The sequence below is a fragment of the Papaver somniferum genome, chromosome 9 (genome assembly GCF_003573695.1).
Source record: "Papaver somniferum cultivar HN1 chromosome 9, ASM357369v1, whole genome shotgun sequence".
Taxonomy (NCBI): Eukaryota; Viridiplantae; Streptophyta; class Magnoliopsida; order Ranunculales; family Papaveraceae; genus Papaver; species Papaver somniferum.
Genome location: NC_039366.1, coordinates 159,361,479 through 159,388,354, shown reverse-complemented (window position 1 = coordinate 159,388,354; position 26,876 = coordinate 159,361,479).

The following is a 26,876-nucleotide window of genomic DNA, read 5'->3' as shown; positions in this document are numbered from 1 at the left end:
TCGTTGATTGATACCATCCAGAGCTTCACCATAGAAACAACCACTACGGACAAAGTCAAGGATCTCTTCAACACAAGAGAGACGGTCAATCAAGAAGCACGTAATTTGCAAGGCAAAATCAAACTGAAGGTTTAATGGTGCCCTCACTGGAGTTCTCCTTAGAATCCGTTTCAATGCTCCCTCTAGCAGCCGCTTCAACGTCCGCTCCAGCAGCCGTCGCTTCAACGTTCGCTCCAGGAGATACTTCAACGTTCCCTTCAGGAGCTGCTTCAACGCCTCGCAATCCACACGGATCAACCATATCATGTCTGCCACAACGGCCAACAAAGTCATATTTGGTATTTCCAATTTCATTTGGAAAGGGTGCATGGACGACCAGATGTTTGGATACAATACCGGTTTATTAAGTGCGACTCCCGGTCATTAATCAACAAATGACGAATCCAAAAGATTTGCGCCTTTATCAATTCGTCAACCACCTTACATTTTCATTAGACAATAGGCTCAAGATAATTACACCTGGGGACTGCCAGCATGGGATGCCTTCACGTCCCTCAACCAGGTTGTTTCTGATATCAACATCATCACTGTTAAAGCTTTATGAGCCGCAAAAATTTCTCAACATGAAGTTGTACATGTGCATCAAAGGATCCAAAAGTACGCCACAGAGATATTTTCACATATCCGGCCATGCCATCAGATCTAAAGTATAACTGGGGACTGCTCAATTGCATCCCGTTCCATAAAATAGTACAAGATTCAGAGGATGGTTCAAAGGATGTCTCTTAGAACGAAGTCCTTGGAGACCTGATAGCAGCACGTCGGCAACAGAACGCCTCTCAGCTCGTTTACTTCACTCAAAGACTCCGGAAGATTTTGCCGATACAAGCATTCAAGCATTTCACCATCGCAATCAGAAGGGAAAGAGTGAGCCTATGAGATAAAGGGTCAGAATGAACGCAATTTTATTCCAGTCGATGCTCAGGAGTTTAAAGAAGATTTTCGTTGCGACTCAGCAGTCCGGACTTCAAGCAACTTAAGTCAAGGCCTCTCGCAATCGAGCGCAATGGAGTTTAGAAAATTTCGAGATCTACCAGGAGGCAATTGACATATGATAGGAGGACGATCACTGCAAGCTTTGATACTTCATTAAGCGTATCTTGCTCAAAGACCTAGTCGACCTCTATCCTGGTAACATCTATCTACGTTGCCTCATAAGTTTTATATTTAACCGTCACCATTCATTGCTTACCCCGCAACAATGTCACTGTTACGTGCCAAGCAGGGGACTTAATGTTGATGGTGGTTTTTCGAATAGGGCTAAAATTGTAAAATCCTGTATTTAATACGCTGACGCCCTGCAAGGGGATAAATCCATTTAAGAAGTGATGAGTGCAAAAAACCTCTTCACTTATTAAGCAATTCAATATGTATGGAATTCATTCAGAATAGTGCAACAATCCCGAATATTCTATGAATTTTCCTAGTAGCATTATCCATTTAATGCATTGTGCGCCTTTTATATTCCTACGCTATGTTCGGAAAGAGAACCCTCAATGTTGGCATGACATGACGATTAATGTTCACTCTCAGCAGAGTAGCACGAATCTCTCGAAGTGTCAGTATTGAAGTCTGCATGAAAGTACTCACACAGGCTGCATCGTTCTCTGACAAAGAGATCTTCGTATCGACGCGCTTTTAGAAGCTAGCTCGATCGAACTCGTTTAAATTCCTCAAAGGAAAATCCAGACTGTCTATATCAGTCTCAAAAAATGATCACGGCCACACAATTTGGCCGCATGATCCAACAAGTGTAGTCTACTCCTAACAGAGCTAGGCAATCACCATGGTGACCACTCTCGGGCCCACTAGTACCCTAGTCGATCGAGTCCCACTAGGTGAATTCCTAAGCACTACAAACGTCAATCCTTATGGGTGTTCGCGCTGTTAAGAAACTAGCTCAAACGAGCTAAGACCGTTAAAAAGGTCTTTAATGCATCATGACCGTCCAACTTAGCCAGCCCAGTTGGACGGCTAAGATCTTCCCTGGTGTTGATGGTGGATTTTAGTTCAGGGCTAAAATTGTAAAACCAAATTTAAGCGCTGACGTCCTGCAAAGGGTAAAGCAGTTTGATAAGTGATGGGTACATCCTCACTTTATTTATTAGAAGAAATTCAATAAATACACGGAATTCACCCAGAATGGTGCATGCAGCAACAATCCCAAATATTTTGTGAATTTTAGCATTATTAATTAATGCATGCCTAGTGTTTCATGTCCCATTCCTAGCCGAACTCTCATTATTAGCATGGCATGACGACTGAGTGTTCAGTCTCAGCAGAGTGACATGAATCTCCAAGTGCCAATTTTGAGATATGCACGAAATACCCGTACAGGATGCATCACTCTCTGACAAAGAGAATTTCGAATTGACGTGAAACAGCTCGATCGAATGTATTTAATTTTCTTAAAGGAAATCTGGACTGTCCGTATCAGTCTCAGAAACAATCACGTCGAGCAAGTTGACCGCATGATTTAACCAGCCTAGACGAACCCTAGCAGGAGCAGGCGATCACCGTGATGACCACCGGCGGGCCCGCTTATGCCCTAGTCGGTCGAACACACGCTATACTCCCAAACACCCGCCGAACGCCATCCCTAAAATAGGATGGTCGTGTTGTTTTGGGAAAGGCTCGAACGAGCGAGACTGATCGGGTCAATCTTAAAATCATCACGACCGTCCAACTTCGCCAGCCTAGTTGGAAGGCTTGGATCGTCCCGCGATTGATCAGTGAATCGCTAATGCACACATTGGAGGATCCGCTCCTCACCTACCTGATCGGCTTTCTCACGTCAATGCCATGGAGCAATGAACGTTTGCTCGAAACATGGCTGGCATGATGCTTTAAAATATCACGGAAATTGCACTAATGTCTTAAAACGATCACAACCATCCAACTTAGCCAGCATATTTAGATGGATTAGATCGCGCCTAGGACCATCGGGAAGGTGCACATATGTTCATTATCATCCCAACGTGGGCCCCACACGGTCGGTCCTCCAAAAGGGGAAGCGTGGCTTGCCAAACTGTTTGGCCAAAGTCACGCGTGCGTGACTGTTTTAAAACCCTAATTAGGGTTTGCGGCGATGCATATCTGTTGCAGTTCGATCGCGTCCATCCATCTTCGCTAGACTAAACGGAGGGTGTAGATACAGATTCAATAGGTCCCAAGGATGTCGATGTGATCACCATGGGCCCACCTGTGCTGCGAACCATGGTCGAGCGCCTCGAAACGCACGCCCGAAGGTGGCATGTCACGCGGCTTCCAAATCCTTTGCGGCAATGGATTTCTGTCACAAATCGATCACGTCCACTCATCTTTGCCAGTGAATTTGAGTGGCCTAGATCAAGCCTTCATGGGACTGAGAGGTATAGATGTGCACAACAACGGACCGGCTCCATTCGTGACCGATCGGTCCCACCAAAAGTAACGCCCATGCTTGAATTCGATCAAGCCGAAGAGGGATGCTTGAGCACCTCTTAAAAACCCTAAAATTCCATCAACGGTCGTAGATATATGTCGTAAACCATCTCGTACGTCCAACTTTGCCAACTTAGACGGACAGCCTAGGTTAAAAGCTAGACGACCGATGAAGCACCTCGGTGATCACCGTCCACCACTCTTCCACAGGGAGTGGTCGACCAGGGGATGGCCCGCCCATGCGGCCTCCAAACGATCACTCGAAGATGGTTGGACGTGATGCTATTTGAGACGCTTAATCCACGACTTATTCGGTTAAGCTTTAAAAAAACGATGCTTCATACATATTGATTGTTTTTGATGCATTACATGCATCGAGCATACACGATATTTCACGGATACCAACTCCTTAAATAACTTAGTACCGCATGCTATTTCCTGTGTGGGTCCCACGATCCGCTCATTCGAGACATCAATCATGTCACAAACTGGGGGATACTTACTGGGGTATTGGTCTGGCGGTTTACAGCGTGCAGCGTGCAACGCGCCATTACAAGAACGTGTCGGGAAAAGGTGGACGGTTAACAATGATGAGGGAAGTGGGAAAAGGTGTGATCGTGTGACAATCACCACTCCTACACGACCCCACTACTCCATCACTTCACCTCCTCCACTTCCTAGGAGATGAGGGTTGCGCTCAATGACTTGTGTAAATAGGTCCTTCACTTATTTCCAACACAGACGGAGAGAAACCAAGTGTTGTCATAGCATTCAGAAAAAACCCAGAACTGATAGCTTTCATTGTGCAAGCCAGTTCATCATTCTGATACAAGTCATAAAAAACCAACACCTTAACAATCTCAACACCTTCTTCGCTTCCCTCCCTAAGATCAACCCCATCTCCTTCACTTTGTGACCGAAGCAAGTATGGAACGGACATTTCTTGGTTTAGGACAGAATTGTATAGATTGATCTCTCGAATCAAAAGCACTCCCGTGCAGTGCATTTGCTTAGGGTTTAGATGCATTTCTCATCCACACACACCCAAAATTACCAAAACCAGCAGAAATAGTTTTCACCCATAAACAATTGGCGACCGCAGTGGGAGATCAATCTCTCGGTTGCGATCTCAAGATTTTCAAAAAGATGGTTGGTCTTAGGGATGATTCTACCGCGACGGATCTCAGCCAAAATCCCTCAAATGATAATATAGGATCAGAATCTCGCAACGATAATGTCTCAGCGAAATTATCAACAACACAACACAACAGCGTCGCAGAATAATTTCAGAAATGATACGATAAACGACGTCAGCTAGAATCACGAGAAAGATCTGATAGTCCTGCGAAAATTAGAGAGCTTGCGAGATTGACATTTGTAAGGCTGGGAGAATGTCGCAGACCATATCCTAAAATAAAGGACAGATTAGCTGTCATCCACTATGTATTTCCCTATACATAGTCGTTCAAGTTGTAAAGAAGAAAGGAAGATCTTTTTTGAGTAAGAAACAAGTAAATAGGAGAGAGAAAGTCCAGAGCAGAGGTCATTCTTGATTCCTTTATCTTTTCTTGTAAGAATATTCAAAGATTGATCAATAAAATTAAGAGTGTAAATCTAAAAATGAGTTGAGTAATCATGAAATCATATGAGGGGTGTAGTGTATGATTTCCTTCAACTACATAATGGCTCTAGAAACAGGGAAGTATTGAAGATTATTCTAGAAAAAAATGAAGATTAATATTGAGATTTGTGAAGATTTAGAGTGATTGATTAATAATTTTACATAATTTCTTGCAATTTGTTAACATTGAAGAAATGGCTAGAAGAAGAAATACATCTGAACAACCGACTACTGTTAGAAGAAGCAAGAGAATTGCTGGGAGAGAAAGAAGTGAAATGGGAGAATCTACTAGAATGAGAAGTAATAGAGAAAATCAAATTCAACCACCAATTCAACAAATACTAGTACAAGGGAGGAATACAGATTATGATAGGGTGAGTATACACACTTGGCAATCAAATTCGGCAGAAGAAGTAGAAGAAGAGCAACAAACCAGAAACCATAGACAGGTAGAGAGAAATCAAGAAGCACATGAAGGAATAATTCATGGAGATGAGGAAATTGCAGCGTTAGAAACGTTGAGACGAAGAATACATGAAGAAAGAAGAGCTGAGCAGAAGAACGTGCAAATCTAACAAGGCAAAATCACGAATTGAGGATGGAAAATATGAGACTACAGAGTATAAGATCGAGAAGTATTACAAAATCATATTCAAGATCGACTAGAAGAGAAATGAGGCGAAACTCACCCACAATCAATATCGGAAACAACATTCAAGAAGAAATATCAAATCCTAATGAAGAATACCGCGAAAATAGAGAAAGAGTTGATGATCGTTACGTTCCAAAAAATGAAACTTTTGATGATGGGCAAAATGGTAGAAATCAAGGGAACGGACAACGTCAGGGACGAAATGACCAAGATGACGAAGGAAATCGAGAGGAATAAAGAAGAATTTTACATGAAAGAGAAACTCAAATAAATCAATAGACGATTGAAGAAGAAATTGAAAGACATTATGTTGAACAAGCACATTTAATTTGCGAACGTGAAAGATTGAGAGCGGAAATGGAAGAACAAGAGATTCAGGAGACAATTCTCCAGAACAATCACGACAATCGAGAAAGAAGGGATACACAAAACCAGAATAACGGTAATCTCAATGAAGAGTATGATAGAGTACAGAGGATGGCTGAAAGACAGTGAATGGAATTGATAAGAAATGAACAAAATCATGGAGGGGAAAATGAAAGGCATCATCATATGCGAATTCAAGATAGAGATGAGGAAGAGAATCGCAGAAGAAGACGAGATGAGGATAAGGAAGAAGAAATGCAAAATTTCGCGAGAGAAGAAAGACATGAACGCAGAAGAAGAGAGGCGAAATTAAAAAGACCAATGGATCAAAATTCAGGTGTAAATAAACAAATCTTGAAAGAATTAGAATAAATGAGAGGAATGCTAAATAATAGAGGAGAAGTAGGCAGAAGACAATTGGATGAAGCAATAGAAGAAGCTGCGAAAACTCCATTTACAAGGGAAGTACAATTAGGAGGAATACCACCTAAATGCAATTTGCCCGCATTAACCAGCATTTTTGATGGAACAACTTGTGCAATTCAACATATTAAAGCCTATGTGAGGTGCATGTTGCAATGGGAAAATCATGATGCCGTATTGTGCAAATATTTCGCATCCAGCTTAACAGGAGAGGCGTTAAAATGGTTTGAAGGTCTACCAAAGAATACAATAACATCCTTCAATCATTTGCAGACTACATTCCTAGGGGCATATATAATTAATAATTCTTCGCGACCTGGTATAGAAGATGTGTTTGGATTAAAACAGAGGATTGGAGAAAGTCTGAAACACTTGACTAAAAGATGGAGAACTATGTGTAGCGAAATGGCTGGCCGTGTATATGAGAGATATCTTATATTATCATTTATCAATGTTATGTTTCCAACAAACCTATTGTATGTCCAAATTTTTATAGTCAAGAATACGATCACAAAGACTGAATTGCGAGAACTTCACGAAGAATACATTGCTCTAGAGGAAAGGCAAAATGAAATGGAATCATATCCAGTTGCGAACACCAACTCACAAACAGCAAATGCAAGCTTATTACCCAAGCTAATAAACACAGTAGCGAATACTTCGCAAGTACAACAAGAGAAGGTGACGGGTAACAATCAACAGAAACTGGTGGCTATGGGAAGCCGAGATCAAGAGGACTATGAAAGAGAAAGAAATTTCTACAATCGTGGTGGAAATAACAAAATTCAAAGACTCGACCAACCACAAGAAACTTATGGAGGACAAAGACAAAACTATAGTAGAGGACAAGGAGGTCACAAGGTAGTATGGGAAGAAATCAAGATGCCACCTCTAAATGCAAGTGTGGAGAAAATATGGGAAGCTATAATTTTAATGGAGAATATACCAACACCATGGAACATGGGAACGAAACCACCTCCAAACCACAGAAGTCATGAGTTTTGTTCTTATCATCATTTTCATGGACATACAACAAATGATTGCAGAAATGCAAAAAGAATTATTCTAAGAATGATAGACCAAGGAAAACCAAACCACTTTTTGGTTCGGCACCCACAATCTCAACCATTGCCACCACCACCAGAGCATCACAAAGTAAACACGATGAAAAAGAAGGAAACATTTTTCATAGAAGTTGGTGCAAAAGCAAAGAATCTATTATGTCACTCTATCGTACATTCATATAAGACAATCGAAGATTTTCATGACAATGTTTTGAGTAGAGTGTTCGCAAGAGATAACGATGGAAGAGAAATTATGAATATTGCGAAAATCTCGCCACTAGAGGAATGGCAGAAACAGATCATTTCTTTTACCGCAGAAGAAATTCCCGAAGGTGAAGAAGTGCATGATAATCCATTGGTAGTAAAATTAGAAATTAATCCAAAACCGAAAGAAGATGAGGATGATGAAGCTGAAGATTCATGGGAAATGAACAGAAGATGAGGATGATGAAGCTGAAGATTCATGGGAAATTAACGCTATGTAGCCGTTATTCACAGACCGATTCACGTCAGAGAAATTATCAAAGTGATTGAAACTTTTCATGACTTTCGTCACTAGGTGAAGATAAACTTGATCAAAGCGAAACGCTTTACCAATACACGATTTCGAGATAAAAGATAAGCAATGAATGCTCATCTCGAAATATCAAATGTGTATGATCTAGTCTATATAGCATACGACTTTTTTCTCATAAGAAGTAGGAGATAGAAGAGATAGACTTTTGAGTGATAGATAAGTTCAAGTCTCCACATACCTTTTTGTTCATGAAGTTTCACGGTTCCTTGTATATATCTTCGTCGTTGTATGATGAATCACCATGAAGTCCTTGAGCTCAACTACACTTTTCTATCCTAGTCCGAGACTTAGCTATGTAGGCTAGAAATCAAGACTTATAGTTTTGATGACTAACATTGACAAACATGCTTGAGATAGCAACGCATGCGAGGTTGACCGAGCTATGCTCTAACAATCTCCCCCTTTGTCAATTTTAGTGACAAAACTATTAATACATATGGAATTCAAAAAAGATAAAATTTAGTGGCTCCTATTCCATAGTCTAATCTTCAATGTTCCTTGAGATCTTCGTCCTTCCAAGTACTCCAATGATCCCAAAGGTTGTAAGTTTAGCACCATCGTTGTTAAAGATCCGTAGATATAACAATGAGAGAAATTGAGATTCTCGATCATTATTATATAGTGTCATAGTATTATTATATAACATCAAAGTCCAATTGTATCACGACTTTAACAATAATACTACGGTGATATGTATCACTCCTCCTTAGTCAATACTCCATCTCGATCATGGAAACCACTCCCCCTTACACAATGATCCTAAAACCATATGTATTTGTAGTGTGTCCTACAATATTTCTCCCCCTTTTTTCAATAAAATTGGCAAAGGTACAAGAATGGGATCATAATGAAATTTCCACAAGAGACATTTCATGACCAAAAGAAAAATACATACCGACTTAATTCAGATGCAATCTAATAGCCGAAGCTAACAACATTCATCAAGGAGTTTTAAGATACAAGATAACCCCTATAAAATTCCACAGCCGCACTCCCCTCAAGATATTACCATTAAGCACAAGTTAGAAAGAACTCTCCCCCATTTGTTGTCATTCCCGAAAGAACAACAAGAGCGACCTTAATTTCGAAAGAAAAGAAGGATTTTTTATTGACACCAAAAACCATAGGAATGATTTTATATATCCAAAGCTCAACCAAATTAACCACAAGTAAACTCATGATTAATTCAATTGGAATACGCAACTAAATCAAACCACAAAAGTGATCAATTTAATTGAAAGTGCTCAACATAAGTAAACTCACGGAGCTACGACTAAGTCAATCACACGGAGATGACTAACTTAACCGTTCAAATACTCAACATAAGGAAAACCTTACGGAATATATGACTACATTAACCAAAGGACATGATAGTGTATCCTTTCATATACTCAACACAAGAACTTGTGGAATATATGAAAACTCAACTATATTAATTACAAGAGAACCTATAATTAATCTAATTGGAATACAAATAACCAAACTAATCACCGAAGTAATCAATTTAATTATTTTGGGCTCAACATAAAAGAACTTATGGAACCCCGACTAAGTTCATCATAGAATATGACAACCTTAACCGTACATGTACTCAACATAAGAAAGAAAACTTATGGAGTACTAACTAAATAACCAAACTAGTTGATTAATTTAGTTTTTAATGCTCGACATATATCATCTTATGGAACAACCAACAAAGCCAAGGTAAATTGACTTAGTTGTAAGGTGCTCAACATAAGACACCCAATGGAGCCTTCACGGTAAAACATAATAAAATGGATCAATGAAGATCAATATCGTGGATAACATACAAAGATCTATTATATTTTCCATCATAACGACATAATAGACTTTATCCTTGTTCAACAAAAGATTTTATCCTATTTTCCATCAAATACATGATTGCATAGGCATAACTTTTGTATATGTCAAAATTCCATTCGTCCTTTCATCAATACGAATACCGATTCATGAACGACTTTACTTTTGACCGCAATATGGGACCTTCAAGTTCACGGACGCAAACAATACATATCCCATAAAAATATTGCAATATCACAAACCATTAAAATACTGCAATGAACATCATCCTCCAAATATTTTTAGAATTTAAATACCAAAAAAACCTAAAAATAACATAAGAAGATGAAAACAAAAATAGCTATGTGTAGTCACAATCATCGCTATTCAAAGCACTAGTTATTCTTCCAACTAATCCAAAAAGAAGACATCCTAGGCAACAATTCCTTTGAGAAATTCAGCATCATTCACGAACTCCTTGTTGTCAACAGCCATTGGAACATACGGTTCATGAAGATATGAGTTTATATCAACGAACTGTCTTGGCTGATTATGTTGTACCAAGGCTCTCTGAATTTCTAAGGACTTTGACACAAAAGCCTTTATTTCACGAATCTGTTTTCTTACTTCCTTCAACTCATCAAGAACATCGGAAAATTTCTGAGAGTTAGAAGGCACAACCCTAGGATTTCTTGTATTCCTTCTTTTTCTTTTCAGGGACTTAGAAACAGGAGATTTTTATTTTTCCTTGATTGAAGATTTAACAATCATGTTGACATCCTTTCCATCTGACATGGTGCTTTGAGAACAGTTATAAACAACTGGATTTGTGTGATTGAATCACCTAACTCAACAAGCAATCTTATATAGGATGTCAAAAATGAAAAAGGAATGTAGGGTTCGAAACCTATTGACAGGTTCGTATACGCCCAACTCTAAAACCCTATAAAGAGTAGAATTATCGATAATAACCCTTTATTTTATTTGATAGACAGAAAATAACAAATCTAAGAAAAGAAGGAAAAACTTTACTGAAGCATGAATCAGCACTCAATCTTGTCTCTTTTCGATCAGGCACATGAGACAAGATTTTCCCAACAACACAATCAAGTTGTGTTGCGATGAACAACGATTTGTCCATCTTTTTCCTTAAGGGAGGAATCTTCAGACTTTTGTCTATCAAAATGATTCGACCATACTTTCTTTTCAAACGGTCTTACTCTATCCCTGAAAACCAACTTTTTAGACGAAGATAAGATCCTACATACCTCGGCGGTCTTCTGAGCAAGTTTCAGCTTCCTTGCTAATCGATCTGCTCTTTGTTGAAGTTTGCTGGCGTGCCTTATTTGGTGCTTGTAGTTGTAACACCTTGATAGTTCGTTTCCTTTCATCGAACAAAACGAGCACGTCAAACTTGGATAGTATTCAGGCATTTGAGATGTGCAAACAGCTAGACATATAGTAGATCCTGAAACATTACTGACAGGGTTTCCAGTTAGATAATCTTCCATATTGATCGGGTTTCCTTCTTCTCCGAACCCATTGAGGTTGATATATGTATTGCTACAAGTATCAAAATCGATGTTTTCACCAAGGAGCCCTATACTTGATTTCCTATCTTCATCGGAATCATAGGTTTCAGACATTTCATCAAGTGTTACAGCTAGACCTTTGTTCCCAGTGTATTTTCTGCGATTTGGGAATTCGTTAGCAAAATGTCCAAAACCCTTACACTTAAAGCACTGAGGCATGTCCTCGTCATCAGCCTCGTCAGCATCCCTGTTTTTAGGAGGTACGCGACCGTGAGGTTTGTCTGATGACCTAGGTTTGTCTCTTGAAAACCGTTTACTTCTCTTCAACAGAAGATTCCTAAACTGTCTTGTGATCAAGGAGACCGACTTGTCAAGGTCTTCATCTGAAAAATCATCCTCAGAGACATGAACACTTTTATCTTTGGAAAGTAATTTAGTGCTCTTCTGTGCTTTAAATGCAACATCCTTACCGACTTTGGATGTATACTCATGGTAAAATATCTTTAGCTTCCCAACCAAGAGGTTTCTGGAAAGATTATTGAGGTTATTCCCCTCAACGATGGCATGCTTCTTAGACTCGTATCTAGATGGCAGCGATCTGAGAATTTTCATCACAATGTCCTTTTCAGGAACAGTCTGACCCAATGCAAAAGATGCATTAACAATTTCAGACACTTTGTGATTAAACTCATCAAATGTTTCTTCATCTGCCATACGAAGGTTCTCCCACTCGGAATTAAGGTTTTGAAGCCTAGCTTCCTTCTCACTGGATTTTCCTTCAAATACGGTTTCTAAGATATCCCAAGCATTTTTAGACCTAGTGCAATTAGACACATGGTGTTGAAGACTTGGGGCAATGGCATGTATGATAGCATTTAACCCTTCAAAATTTTTCTTTGCAGCAAGAATCTCGGCAGCATTATATTCACCAATATTCTTGGGAACAGTTTCGTCTCCAGCTGCAACAACGGGCGCATCATAACCATTCACCACATATACCATGATTGAAAATCACGCGATTTAAGAAAAGCTCGGATACCAATTTTCCACCATAAGTAATTGGAGCCATCGAAGACTGGTGGTACGTTAATAGAGATAGCACCTCTGTCCATAGAGTCAGATCGCTACAAACACAGACTTGTTAGGTCTTAAACGTGTTTGCCTGCTCTGATACCAATTGAAAAAGCGGGGTCTATCAACAACACCCAATATTTTGCTTAGCAATCTGTATGGACTAACTCCGATATACTTTGCTAGAGAATCAACTAGACAGTCAGACTCAATCTAGATAAAAGTATCTCAAGGAGTTAATATCTCTCTCTTGATTTGATTTTTACTCAAGCTAAAAATAATAGCGAGTCTTTATCAAATACAAGGAATACTTGGATGGTACCAAAGACCAATGTCCAAGGATCAATCAATATCAATCAACAACCAAAGGTTGGACTTCCAATTGATGATCACGAACGCACAACCTGTATTATTTCAATTATATAAAATATAATGCGGAAAAAAAATAACACAGACACCAAAAATTTTGTTAACGACGAAACCGCAAATGCAGAAAAACCCCGGGACCTAGTCCAGATTGAATACACATTGTATTAAGCCGCTACAGACACTAGCCTACTCCAAGCTAACTTTGGACTGGACTATAGTTGAACCCCAATCAGTCTCCCATTAATTCAAGGTACAGTTGTACTCCTACGCCTCTGATCCCAGCAGGATATTGCGCACTTGATTCCCTTAGTTGATCTCACCCACAACCAAGAGTTGCTGCAACCCAAAATCGCAGACTTGATAATAAACAAACCTGTCTCACACAGAAAAGTCTATCAAAGGATAAATATTTCTCCCACAGATAAACCCTAGGTTTTGTTCCGTCTTTTGATATAAAATCAAGGTGAACAGGAACCTATTGATAATCCGGTCTTATATTCCCGAAGAACATCCTAGATTAATCAATCACCTCTCTACAATCCTTTCTGACTACACAAGCGGATTGTCGAGGAATCACAAACAATGAGACGAAGATGTTTGTGACTTCTTTATCTTGCCTATCAGAGAACTGTCACGATCTCAAGCCAATCCATCTATTGTACTCGTACGATAGAAGATGCAAGATCAAATCATACAACTACGATAAAGTAGTATCTGTCTGGCTTCACAATCCCAATGAAGTCTTTAAGTCGTTAACCTGATTTTAGAGAAGAAAATCAAAGGTTAATGGGGATCGACTCTAGCGGGCGCACTAGTAGCACACAGACGTGTGGGGATTAGTTTTGCACAATGCTAGATGTCTCCTTTATATAGCCTTCAAATCAGGGTTTTGCCTTAGTTACAAAACAATCCTTATTCACCGTTAGATGAAAACCTGATTTAGATTCAAGCTAATATTTCTCAACCGTTAGATCGAAAAACTAGCTTATCACATACACTTGGGTAGACGTTTACTGGGTTTGTGAAAACCATGCCCAAACGTGTACGTGTATGTTGGTTCAACATAGTAACCCAAAAGGTTAACCATATGAGCATTTCATATTAACCTTGTTCTTCTTCACCATAACTAGTTCAATTGACTCAAATAAACTAGTTAAAGAGTTGTTCAATTGCTATGAGATCTTATGTAACTACGCAAGACACAATTGAAACAAAGATGATTTGATTCGATTGAATCGGCTCATGAACATTATAGCCACGGTTTGCGTAAAGCATTCCTTAGTAATTTAATGTTTCATATTCAGAGCAAATATTTAGATCATAACCTCTTAAGTTCACAAACAAGTTCGCGGACTTAAGTTAATCGGTTGAGTTTTCCAAACTCAGCAGAAATTCTCGGAAAGAGAACTTCCGCCAGTTCGCGGACTGGGTTCGCGGACTTGGCAAGCCAATTCCACAATCCTCCTGATTTCTCTTGATCAACAAAGTTCGAAAACTTCGGTTCAAGGAATACATGGTTATGTAATATAAACTCTCATTTCAATCATTGATACATTCTCAGAGGATGTTATGTAGCCGCTATTCACAGACCGATTCACGTCAGAGCAATTCTCAATTGAAACTTTTCATGATTTTCGTCACTAGGTGAAGATAAACTTGATCAAAGCGAAACGCTTTACCAACACACGATTTCGAGATAAAAGATAAGCAATGAATGCTCAGCTCGAAATGTCAAATGTGTATGATCTTAGTCTATATAGCATACGAATTTTGTCTCATAAGAAGTAGGAGATAGAATAGATATACTTTTGAGTGATAGATAAGTTCAAGTCTCCACATACCTTTTTGTTGATGAAGTTCCACGGTTCCTTGTATAAATATTCGTCGTTGTATGATGAATCGCCATGAAGTCCTTGAGCTCAACCACACTTTTCTATCCTAGTCCGAGACTTAGTTATGTAGCTAGAAATCAAGACTTATAGTTTTGATTACTAACATTGACAAACATGCTTGAGATAGCAACGCATGCGAGGTTGACCGAGCTATGCTCTAACAAGGCTTATCCAATCGACAGTATCCCTCGAAATCTTCCAAAATCTCCACAGAACTTCCCGGACCAAAACAAACCCGAGAAAGATATATCCTCCAAATCCATGATTACAACCAATTCTGGTCGATTCAAAGACCCATACCAGCCCTGTTTAGCCTAGTAGAGCAAACCCATTTAATTTCAGCACTTTAATCTCATTATAACTCGTCCAAATTCCAAACTTTAATTCTGTTTTCTCAGACCAATTTTTCCTCCAAATTCAAATTCAAATTGTTGAAGATGAAGTGCCCTTATCTTTCTGCGGACTCCCTTTTGCAGTTGGGGGTAAAGTTAGTAATTCCTGGGGGTGCAGATAGCAATTTTATGGGGTACAAAGAGTAATTTGGGTTGTATATGGTGAAAAACTCCTAGGGTGCCTTTATCAACTCTTCTGGGACATTTCTAGGGGTGCCCTTATCCAAAGTTGGGGTTCCTTTAGTACTTTTCTGGGGTCCAAATACCAATTTTCGAGCCGATTTCTCCATAAGAACTTATTTCCTTGAAAAGAATTAAAACAAGTTTATTAGCAATAAAATGAGTCTTAGTTAATGTAATTATGGGTGAAAAAGCGTCGCACTTACGTGCTTGTCAGCACCTCGTACTGAAACGAGTCCAAGTAACAGTACAAGGGAAGACGAAGTCCTGCCTCTAACTGGCCCTCAGTCACGATAATCTCGTTCAAGCCACATGGTTGCTCGGCGATTTTCTTAATTAGAACGCCGGCTTGACCAGCAGGGCTAGCAAAGGAAACTTAAAACTTCTGAAGAAGATATTTAGCCTTCAAATTATCTAGATAAGAAGCATCAAACATCTCGAAGGAACGACTGGTACCAGAAGGTTTAGAAATAAGTCTCTTATCAGAAATGTAAAAGTTCAGACAAGAAAAAACAGCCACACCCATAGAAGAAGAAGCATCAGAAAAGAAAGAGATACTTAAAGCCATAAAAAGAGAAAAAAAACTCTAAAGCAACGGCGATGAATCAACAGTAAAACTGTGGGGAAAGCCATTAATAAAGAAAACAACCTTAAAAAAGGCAAAAAAAAATAACCCTTACTGTCTTAAAGGTCGAGATAGAGAGCTTATGCCAGACATAATGAGGTTTTTTATGAGATTCGAGAAGTTAAGAAGAAACAGAAAAGACAGAGAAGAAAGAGAACAAAAAAACTCTGAACTCTGCAAAAGAAGAAAAGAAATAAAAACATGTTTCTCAATCCTAAGAGGATTTTATACAAACATTTGGAAAATCAACCGGCGGCTCAAGTCCAACAGGTAAAAGTAAGCAAAGACGTGGAAAAAATATCGGGACGTGGCGACAAAGACGGGACGGTTACATGCTTTCTTCCCATCATGCCCTCGGCGAGACGAAAAGAAAAGGAGAAAATTGTGAGGGCAAAATAGCTGATCGACATGTATTGACATCTTAAGGGATGATCTCATGATAAGATAGTAAGAAGGATGTACCGAATCATACTCCAAAAGTTAATTGCATCTGAATCGAGAGTCTTCTAAATGGATACATGTATGACGCGTGTGAGGAGTGGTCCAATCACACAGACAGTCAAGTCTAAAAAGAAAGAAATGCATTTAATGAAGGATCAGAAGAGGTGCGATACATCTGTGGACGAAAGTACATCGTATCAGACGCTCCGATGAAGGACGATCAATAATACACCCTGAAGAAGGTGCAGTACGATGCCCTCCAAGGAGGAGGAGCACGATAGTAAACGAGGCGAGACAACTCGGGAGGAGAGTCGAGCAAGGCATCGCGAAGAAGAATAATGAAGGACTCGTCCGAGTAATGATAAGATGTACGAAAGCGTCACCAGCTTAGCGATATCGTCCGAGTAATGATCAGATGTACGAAAGCGTCACCAGCTTAGCGGAATGGGCATGTAATGTTAGATGGTATTTCTACAGAGAATTCTAGAGAGAGATTTAGAGAAAGAAAGAGTGGGAAATCTAAGTGATATTTGTAATTCATTCAAGGGTAAGACCTTATTAATAAAGAGATAGTTTCTTTCCCGTGGATGTAGGTCTACAAGGGCGAACCACGTTACATGCTTTTGTTCATCTTTACTTTCATGTTCTTTACATCTTGTTTATCTTTGAATCTTGAATGTTAGTAGCTTTATAGCCGTTAGATTCACTTGGGTGTAGTTATCAGAAAAGATGCAACTACACTTTGATTATCTATATAATACTATGATATTGTATAAGAATGATTAAGAATATATGTTTTCTTATTTTTATGGCTACATATCTTCAACAACAATGATGCTGAGTTGAACACGTTCAAAATCACCAGAGTACTTGGAAGTGACGAAGATTTCGAGTAATGTTGAAGAACCAAGTAAATCAAGTATTTGGATGAGAAGCTACAAAGTTTATTTATTTTGTAATCCATGTGTATTGATAGTTTGTCACTAAAATTGACAAAGGAGGAGATTGTTAGAGCACTGCTCGGTCGAACTCGCAAGTGTTACTATCTCAAGCTTGTTTTTCAAGTTTAGTTGATCAAAACTATATACTTGATTTCTAGTCTACTTATAGCTATGTCTCGGATTAGGATAGAATGTGTAGTTGAGCTTTAGATTTCACGGCGTTCACCAATTGAAGACGAAGATCTACTAAGGAGCTTGGATGAACTTCATCAACAAAAGGTATGTGGAGAATAAAACTTATCTATCACTCAGAAGTCTATTCTATTTTATCTTATAATGAGACTAAGTCGTATAACTATATATACTTTTACATTATACACATTAGATATTTCGAGCCGAGTCTATCTCGCTTATCTATTTCTCGAAATATGTGTTGGAAGCTTTTTTATTTAGCTATGTTCATCATATTCTTGAAGAGTTTAGTTGGGAACAATTTATTTGTTGGAAACTAAATATAATGTCGAAATACGATCATGTGAAAATTACCTTGGACATCTTATATGATTTGTGTGAGACAGTAATTTTTGTTAGCTTGGGAAGTATCGTATTGATCATTCGATCACTTGAAAAATACTTGAAGCTAATGGTTTGTTTGAGACAATGGTTTTTTTTCAAAGTTGTTGTAGATAGTGATAAAAGGGTTGTTTTAAGACTTGTGAAGGCAATGAATTTTGTAGATTTAATAAAAATAGAGCAAATTAATTTTCAAAGAGTGATGTCAAGATTTAAAATGGACTAAGGCTCCGGATTCACTATTACTTCAAGTTGATTGGTTACAAAAATATTTCATAATTATTATCTAGCTCTTTTTCCATCAAATCACTTATTAATCTATAAGGTGTCCAAATATTAAATTGTAATCCTTAAGCATGATTTATCAAAGAATTAATTCTAAGCATAAAACATCAAACTGATTCACAACTAGTTAAGAAAACCATTTTTATCTCTTTTTTTATTGATCCAAGTGAATTAAATAAAATAAATAATTAAGAAATTATAAAAAGAATTTACCAATCAAACATGAGTGAATAGCTCCTCCGTCGCCTCAGTCACCAGGTATTTTAGCCGCTCATCATGTTGGAAAACCTCTCAAAATATTTCATTGATGATCAAAAGTGTTTTACAATGAAGAGAAAGAGAAGTAAATAGTATAAAACAGGATTCTGCGACCCACAGAAGGCGTCCAGAATCAACGACATAGAGATAGTGTTGTTTGTACAATGACTCAGTCGCGGAAAGGAGTGGAAAAGTGTCGCAATAAAGCGACAGTTTTTAACGACTTTCCTGCCTCGTCCAATGTTCTTCGTGTTCTTCAGTTCCAGCAGCAGCAGGAACTTCTTCTTCACAGCGCATAATTCTTCGATTTTACGTCTCTATTCTCTTCCAAACTCTCCCTAAACTTTCTAGCCTTTCCCAAACTGTTTTGCCTTGTATTTATAGTGAATTGGAGCCAAAAATCCGACCATTGGTTGCATATATTCTCCATTTAATCCAAATATTCTCGGCTGCCAATAATAACGAAAATTTCCATTTTTAATACCATGCACGCGTTAACTTTGATCCTGCACGCTCCCAAATGTCTTCTCCACGCCTCAACACTCTTCCAACGCTAGTAGGACTCTTCCATGCACACAAGAACTCCATTTTTGCTCGTGTTACAGTGCACGTGCTCTGTTTTGGGCTCAAGGATCATCACGCGTTTTCCAGCCACTTCTGATCGAACCCACTGCCCATAATGTGTTCCTCATGCCATATCACATCTTCCTACCAAGTTTGAGCGATTGAATCTCCCTAAAACACCTTCATTTTGTTGATTGAAACTCTAACAGTTGAGAACTTCATTTCCCGCCAAAAAAAAGTTTTTGAATTTAAAGAGATGAAGTGCCTCTAGCCCAAGTGAGGTGCCCCTTAGTAATTGGGTTTCCCCTTAACCAAAATGAGAGTCCGAATAACAAATGTCCTCCGGGGATGCCCCGCATAATTTTTCGAGCAGATCTTTCCAAAAATGTTTATTTCCTAAAAATACATAAAAACACAATATTAGTACAAAAATAGAGTTCCAACAATACGGACATTGAGGACAAATTAGACACAAAAATGTGTCTATCAAATACCCCCAAACTTATTATTTGCTAGTCCTCGAGCAAATCTAATCTAGAAAGTAAAATGACTACACTTAGCACGTGCAGCAAGCCGTTAAACCACTAGGTGGCCCTAGTGGCGGAGTGTTGTCTCCGGAGGGTTTACCAGAGGTGTACCCACAAAACCTTTACTCCAGACCCTAGCTATCTACAACGAACCTTGGAAGGCACTAAAGAATCTCCTTGGTTGGCTTACAATCACTGACTACAGGAGGAAGTACCCTGATGCGAAATTCCAATTGTTGTACACGAGTTTACACTCAAGCATATAAAATTCATATAAAGTGACAGAGCTCTACTCAGATAGTTGCACTATGGACATCATATTCGGAGTCAAACTAATCATATGGATAGAAAAAGGAGATGGAATTAGAAAAATGTAGATGGTTTTGATGTTAACCAAATAATCGATGTTTCACATATCTGTCTTAAGGACACTGCCAGAATGAACCTATCCTAATGGACTGAGATACCGGTCTGACTAATATCAACACAACTGGCATATACAAGGGAACCAGTGGTCAATAACTTAAATCTAGATCAACAAACTGGCAAACACAAGGGAACCAGCAGTTGACTACACAGAACAATAACCATTTTTATTTTTTAACTTAACGGCATGAATAAATCTTTTTGATCCAAGCGCATGCTTCTTGTCAGCAGATTACACGATAGTTCCCACGGGTCCTGCATTCCACGCTTTCTTAGGCGACGGAAACATGGATAACACACGCATATTGCTATCCAAGTGTTAATAATTATTTCGATTAGTCTAACTGGTCCGGTCTTTTTTTTTTTAGTAACTCAGTCACTCTAATTCACCCTAGCAGTGGTAACAACTTGAATCGTGTGCCCCACCTAATCACTTAGAGAAACATAGTTTAAAATGAAAAAATAAAATAAAAAGAAATGAAAAGAACTCAACGAGATATGGTGCAACTATCATGTTATTTCTAACACCTGAGCTCTGTGCTTTTATGAATAGACTCTATAGATGTTTCCATCTAATCAGATTGGTTCCTCAACTCCTACAACCAAGATGCTTCCATCCACTTAGATTAGTTAGTTCCATCCTGAATACGCATAAATTTGTAGGCTCTGGAGTTTATTTATTGCAGCTAAAAGATTTTCCCATACCCCCAAACTTAAATCTAACATTGTCCTCAATGTTTCCAATGATAAAATTAACAGCATGAACGAGGAGAAATTGTTACCACTTGAAGCAAAAAGGGTTGAGGAAAGATATTACCATGTTGCGTGAGATTGGGTTACCTCCCAAGAAGTGCTAAGTTTAAAGTCTTCAGCCAGACATCAAATACCTCAAAAAGGATCTTCACCTTCCAAAGTCATATACCAATAGCCGAAAAAAGTTGTGGGGTCCATAATACCAAATAGAGCTAACACCAATATGAGACAACTGCATTGGTTCAGAAAATGAACAGAAGGAGCACATCCTCATCTAAGGTTTCTTGCAAGACAACCGGATCTATCCAGAGCCTCCAGTTGGGCTTCATAAGAGTGTCTTGAAAAATAGATTCATCCGAAAAACGGGTTTCTAATATATGGATTTTCTCCTGAACAGTATCAGGCGGATCAGGTTGTGGAGTCTGAATAGACTCAAGCGATACCTCAGATGCACTAGGCTTGAGTCCCAAGTTAGGGACTTCTACTGGGGATAATTGACAATCTCTACCCCAAAATTTAGGGTAATCACTATTCTCCGTAAGACCTTTAACTATGGCTTGAATTTACGGATCCGGAGAGTATTTAAAATACTCTAGAGCTTCTTCTAGTTCACTACCCCCAAACTTAGAGTTTTGGGTGTCTCTAGATAAACTAGTCACAATATTCCCAATTTCTAGACTATCTGGTTCCTGAAAAAGGTCAATTGCTTTCTCTGAGTTATAATCAGGTGGTTCATCCTCTAAATTCTTTTGAGGTATACTAGCTATAGGACTTATATGTTTCATATCCTCTATGGTCATCCCTAGAGTTTCCTTATTGTGTTGAAGCACGGTTACTGGACTAATCTCATGATCACTATCCAAATCGTAAGTTATAGGCAAAATCTCAGATGGGCCTACAAATGCATAATTGGGGTCCAACTTAGGAGGATCTTTAGTATCTTCGAAATAATGGCTTAAGGTAGATTCGGTAGCTAGTAATGGTTCAAACCTAGATTTCCATCTATCGGTATATAACATAGGAATAGAATCCAACAGAGCATTTACTTGTTCAATGTTTCTATCATCGTCGAAATCCATGCTAAAACGGGCTAGACAACTCTCTAATGGATCTTACGATTCGGTGTTTGGTACAGACTTCGGAACTAAGGTTCCTATCATGTTGACCTCTTCAATGCACGTGTCATCTAGCTCAGAGGGTAGCTTACTAATATTAAAAATGTTCAGCTCAATAGTCATATTACCAAAAGACAAATTCATAATACCATTTCGACAGTTAATGATCGCATTGGATGTAGCTAAAAACGGGCGACCTAAAATCACTGATATTTGGTTCTCTGGGTCAGGGATAGGTTGGGTATCTAGGATAACAAAATCCACCGGATATATAAACTTGTCGACCTCTATGAGAACATCCTCGATCACACCACGAGGAATTTTAACGGACCTATCATCTAACTGAAGTGTCATCTGTGTAGGTTTCATCTCACCAAGTCTTAGGTTAAGGTACACATGGTATGGCAGTAAGTTCACACTGGCTCCTAAGTCAAGCAACGCTTTCTCAACACGTTACTTACCTATTGTACAAGCAATGGTAGGGGACCCTGGGTCTTTATACTTAGGAGTAGTGGTATTCTGAATAATAGAACTCACATGACTAGCTATGAAGGCTTTCTTCTGGACATTGAGCTTACGCTTTCGCGTACACAAGTCCTTAAGGAACTTGGAATAAGAGGGAATCTGCCTAATTGCATCTAAAAATGGAAGGTTTATATTAACCTGCTTAAAAACCTCCAATATATCATTAAAGTTGGACTCCCTCTTAGTCGGAACTAGCAGCTGGGGGAACGGGGCTCTGGGAACAAATTCGGGCTCATCAGGACCCTCATTGGTCTCTTTGGAGACTCTATCAGTCTCCTCATTTTCTGGCTCATAAGGGTGAACTACAGCATGTTCACTATCAGGCATGGAAACCTTATTGTCAACTTTCTTTCCACTCCTAAGGGTTGTAATAGAGTTCACATGATTGTACGATTTCTCTGCTTTAGGATTGGGTTGAGTTTGACTAGGAAACTTACTTTTTTCCCTCAAAGACTCATTTATATGACTAACCTGGGTTTTCAACTCGGAAATAGCCTGAGAGTTAGCCTGACCTATTATCTTATTTTCTTCTATACCTTGAGCAACAGATTGCTGAAACTGCATAGTCTTACGAGTTAACAAAGCAAGAGACTCTTCTAAACTCATAATTTTCTTATCCGAAGGGTTCTGAAACTGTGTCGGGGCTGAAGGATTCTTAGGATAGCCAAAACCCGGGGGAGATTGAGAGTTACTAGACTGACCTTGATTCTGGCCCTTAGACCAAGAAAGGTTGGGATGGTTTCTCCATCCAGGGTTATAGGTTTCTGAATAAGGGTCAAACTTCTGACGGTTATCGAATCTAGTGTTGTTATAAAGATCATTGGCTTGCTCTTCAACAGTATGGTCTTCCCAAAAAGGATCTATTCTACCACTAGTACCACTAGAATGACCTAATTCCAACGCTTCTAACCTTTTGGCTATGGATGCTATTTTAGCATCTGACTTATAGGATCCTTCTACCCTATTGACATTTCCTCTACTTAGAAGAATTGTTTTCTGGGGTTCCCTATTATTTTCCCATTGTTGGGTCTTATTGGCGATTTCATTCAAAAATGTCATCGCCTCATCAACAGTTTTATTCTCAAACCCACCTGTGCATAAGGACTCAACCATGGTCGTTGTTGAATAGTCTAAACCCTCGTAGAGGATCTGAACTAACCTAACCTTCTCTAAACCATGATGAGGACATTGAGAAATTAAGTCATTGAACCTTTCTAAATACCTATATAAAGATTCTCCCCCTTGTTGAGCAAAAGTACAAATTTGTGTCCTAATAGACGATGTTTTGTGCCTTCGGAAAAACTTATGTATAAAGTCAGATGTAAGTTGTTCATAGGTTTCAATTGACTCAGAATCCAAACTATACAGCCAAGATTTGGCTTTATCTTTTAAGGAAAAGGGGAATAACCTAAGTTTCAGTGCATCATCACTAAGGTTTTTAATTTTCAGAGTACTACATACTTCCTCAAATTCCCTAACATGAAAATAGGGGTTCTCATTATCTTTTCCTAAAAAGGTTGGGAGCATCTGTAAAGTCCCAGGTTTGAGTTCATAATTTGCCTCGGTTTCAGCTAACTTGATACAAGACGGACGAGAGGTCCTAGTTGGGTTCAATAAAGCTTTTAAAGTTGTCATTTCTGGCACTACCAAAGGACTAGGAGAACTTTCTTCACAAAGACGCAGATTCTCAAAACTGAAGTTTCCAAAAACGGGGCTCTCTAAAGAAGAGTCTTCGAGCTCCCCGCCTTCACAAGAAGAACTACTAGGTTTATCACTAATCAGACGACCTAAAGTGTTTCTTTTCCAAGCCCGTTCTACCTCGGGCATACACTAGAAAAACAAAACTAAAAAGAAAATCCCTAAAAGGGAAGGGAAGTTCTATGCAAACACAAACAAGGCTGACTCCACCACAGCAAACCTACTGAATTCTAACAAACAAAAAGCATGATGGCTCCACTTAGATTGTTTCTAGACCAGCTTCTAATCCTTCGAAAGGGAATTTGTTACAATTTAAGCAAACCCCTCTGGAGTCAATCCGAGTCAAAGTAAGTTGAATTGAGGCGAGGGAAGCTCAGTGGAGCTTTGAAACCCAAGGCCTCACCGCTATCACAAGGCGGCGCAGTCACGCATTCAACTCACAGAGGCCATCATGAACTTCGAAGTATGCTAAAAGAGTAACCAATATTTTTCGAACGACTTTCCTACTAAGCTCGTTACCCTATAGGTCTCGTTCTATTCCAAATTTTAAAGCTTAGGTTCGCGTTTGGTTTCATTTTCCTAAGGCGGGAAAGAAGAGAACGGTGATGAAATCCGAACCCTTATCTTGTATGGCCAGTCCTTGCCCTTTACTAGGAATTTAAAGCAGCCGTTTTCAGTTCCTCAACATATATGCAAACGAAGGAATGCAGTAACTCGCTGACAGGGGATTCGCGAGTGTTTCGACAAACTTACCTCCCGTTCCAGACGGGGGATGAACCGTTGTCGTCGACTCGGGCCACAACTCCTATGTTGTGTACGAACCCGAGGGGCCGAGGTGATATCGTAATCACCGTCCTTCTCTGCAAACAGTTTAATATTTAATCTACCCTTCCGTAGGGTTTAAAAAAAAAATTAATGTCCAAATGTCCAAAGTCCAAAAGAAAGGTCCCAAAAATAAAGTGCAAAAGAAAAAGAAAAATACAAAATAAAAAGAATTCCTAATACAATCTAATGAAATAACACTCTCTTTTTTTCTCTCTCTTTTTCTATAAAATAAAAAAAAAATTCTTCTTCTTTAGCTCCTTTCGCTTTTCCTTTTACTTCAAGTCTTTGAATATTAGCCAAAAGCTTTGGCAAAAATTTCTTTCGCTCCAAATTCCCAAAATCTGAAAGGAAAAGACAAAAACCCAAAAACGTAAAGAAGAACAAAAAAAAAATAAAAAAAATAAATCTAAAAACTCTATCCTAAAGACAAGCCCCGTCGGCGGCGCCAAAAATTTGGTGTTTTTTTAAAGTTGTTGTAGATAGTGATAAAAGGGTTGTTTTAAGACTTGTGAAGGCAATGAATTTTTTAGATTTAATAAAAATAAAGCAAATTAATTTTCAAAGAGTGATGTCAAGATTTAAAATGGACTAAGGCTCCGGATTCACTATTACTTCAAGTTGATTGGTTACAAAAATATTTCATAATTATTATCTAGCTCTTTTTCCATTAAATCACTTACTAATCTATAAGGTGTCCAAATATTAAATTGTAATCCTTAAGCATGATTTATCAAAGAATTAATTCTAAGCATAAAACATCAAACTGATTAACAACTAGTTTAGAAAACCATTTTTATCTCCTTTTTTATTGATCCAAGTGAATTAAATAAAATAAATAATTAAGAAATTATAAAAAGAATTTACCAATCAAACATGAGTGAATAGATCCTCCGTCGCCTCAGTCACCAGGTATTTTAGCCGCTCATCATGTTGGAAAACCTCTCAAAATATTTCATTGATGATCAAAAGTGTTTTACAATGAAGAGAAAGAGAAGTAAATAGTATAAAACAGGATTCTGCGACCCACAGAAGGCGTCCAGAATCAACGACATAGAGATAGTGGTGTTGGTACAATGACTCAGTCGCGGAAAGGAGTGGAAAAGTGTCGCAATAAAGCGACAGTTTTTAACGACTTTCCTGCCTCGTCCAATGTTCTTCGTGTTCTTCAGTTCCAGCAGCAGCAGGAACTTCTTCTTCACAGCGCCTAATTCTTCGATTTTACGTCTCTATTCTCTTCCAAACTCTCCCTAAGCTTGCTAGCCTTTCCCAAACTGTTTTGCCTTGTATTTATAGTAAATTGGAGCCAAAAATCCGACCATTGATTGCATATATTCTCCATTTAATCCAAATATTCTCGGCTGCCAATAATAACGAAAATTTCCATTTTTAATCCCATGCACGCGTTAACTTTGATCCTGCATGCTCCCAAATGTCTTCTCCACGCCTCAACACTCTTCCAACGCTAGTAGGACTCTTCCATGCACACAAGAACTCCATTTTTGCTCGTGTTACAGTGCACGTGCTCTGTTTTGGGCTCAAGGATCATCACGCGTTTTCCAGCCACTTCTGATCGAACCCACTGCCCATAATGTGTACCTCATGCCATATCACATCTTCCTACCAAGTTTGAGCGATTGAGTCTCCCTAAAACACCTTCATTTTGTTGATTGAAACTCTAACAGTTGAGAACTTCATTTCCCGCCAAAAAAAAGTTTTTGAATTTAAAGATATGAAGTGCCCCTAATCGTCTGTGGAGTGTAAATAGCAAATGCCCAAGTGAGGTGCCCCTTAGTAATTGGGTTTCCCCTTAACCAATATGAGCGTCCGAATAACAAATGTCCTCCGGGGATGCCCCGCATAATTTTTCGAGGAGATCTTTCCAAGAATGTTTATTTCCT